Raw genomic sequence first — 1530 nt, 5'->3', positions numbered from 1 at the left:
AATAAATAATGTTGGAAGGGACTTTGGAGGTCATCTAGTCCAACCCCCTGTTCAGGCAGGAAATCCTATACCATTTCAGATGTTTTTGAAGAATAAGTCCACTTACTTACAAGCACAATTCAGCCCCAGATTTCTGTTGCTAAGTGAGACTAGAATTTCTGGTTTTAGGTCTCCCACCCTAGAATAGGAATAGGAATAGGAATAGAATATGGAATAGAATATGGAATAGAATAGAATAGAATAGAATAGAATAGAATAGAACGTGGAATGTGGAATGTGGAATTTGGAATGGAATTATAGAATAGAAATAGAAATAGAACTGGAAGGGACCTTGGAGGTCTTCTAGTCCAGCCCCCTCTCAAGCAGGAGAAGCTATACCATCTCAGACAAGTGACTGTCTAGCCTCTTCTTAAAAACCTCCAGTGATGGAGGACCCACGATTTCTGGAGGCCAGCTGTTCCACTGGTTAATTGTCCTCACTGTTAGGAAGTTTCTCCTTAATTCCAGGTTGCTTCTCTCTTTGATCAGTTTCCAACCATCCCTAAGTATTTCACTTTCCAGGAAAGCTGACCAAAAAAAAAAAAGGGTGTGTGTGTTAAATTAGCTCTCGGTGATCAGCCCTGGCTGCTAGGAAGCTCGTAACGATGTCATTAGCTTGAATTACAAAACTCCCCCCCCACACACACACACACTTTTATTCTAACGGGATTAGCCATAGCAAAGTTGTTGGAAGCAACTCCCGCCTCCCTGTTTCATCAGTTCCCCCCTCTTTTAAGGAAAGAGGGTGACTGGCCATCCCTTAGAGGAGACCCAGGCCCAAAATGATTTGGCCCAACCCTTTCCTTTGGAGAGCAGGAAAAAACGGGAGCGATGATCTTCCCTTAATCATCCCTTTGGCCGCAAAGCAGAACTGGCCGAGGCTAATTTGGAGAAAAATGCTATTTGGTGGCGAAGGAGAGAGAGCGGGAGAGTTGTGGCAGGTTTTTTCTCTTCTCCCCCCACGCCCACGCCCCCCAACTAGGTCCAACCACCGATTTGTCAGAGCTTTCTTGTTCAGACGTGTGTGATTTGAGAGGGTGGAGGGAGGTGTTGTCTCCTTCTGAAGATTTTCTTTGTCTGCAAGAAGCATATTGTACAATAATTTGGGGGGCTTCTTTCCTTCCTTCCCTCCCTCCCTCCCTCCTTCCTTCCTCTCTTTCCTTCTTCATCTTCCTTTCCCTTTCTCCCTCCCTCCCTCTTTCCCTCTCTTTTCTTTTTTACTTCATTCTTCATTTTCCTTCCTTCCTTCTCTTTTCCTTCCCTCCTCTCTTTCCATCTTCTTCCTTCTCTTTTCCTTCCTTCCTTCCTTCCTTCCTTCCTTCCTTCCTTCCTTCCTTCCTTCCTTCCTTCCTTCTTCTTCCTTCTCTTTTCCCTCTCTCCCTCCCTCCTTCCGTCCCTTTTCTTTTTTACTTCATTCTTCATTTTCCTTCCATCCTTCTCTTTTCCTTCCCTCCTCTCTTTCCATCTTCTTCCTTCTCTTTTCCTTCCTTC

This window comes from Protobothrops mucrosquamatus, unplaced genomic scaffold, assembly GCF_001527695.2.
Source record: "Protobothrops mucrosquamatus isolate PMUCROS unplaced genomic scaffold, P.Mucros_1.0 scaffold3529, whole genome shotgun sequence".
NCBI lineage: Eukaryota > Metazoa > Chordata > Lepidosauria > Squamata > Viperidae > Protobothrops > Protobothrops mucrosquamatus.
Note: the sequence above shows the minus strand (reverse complement) of the source record.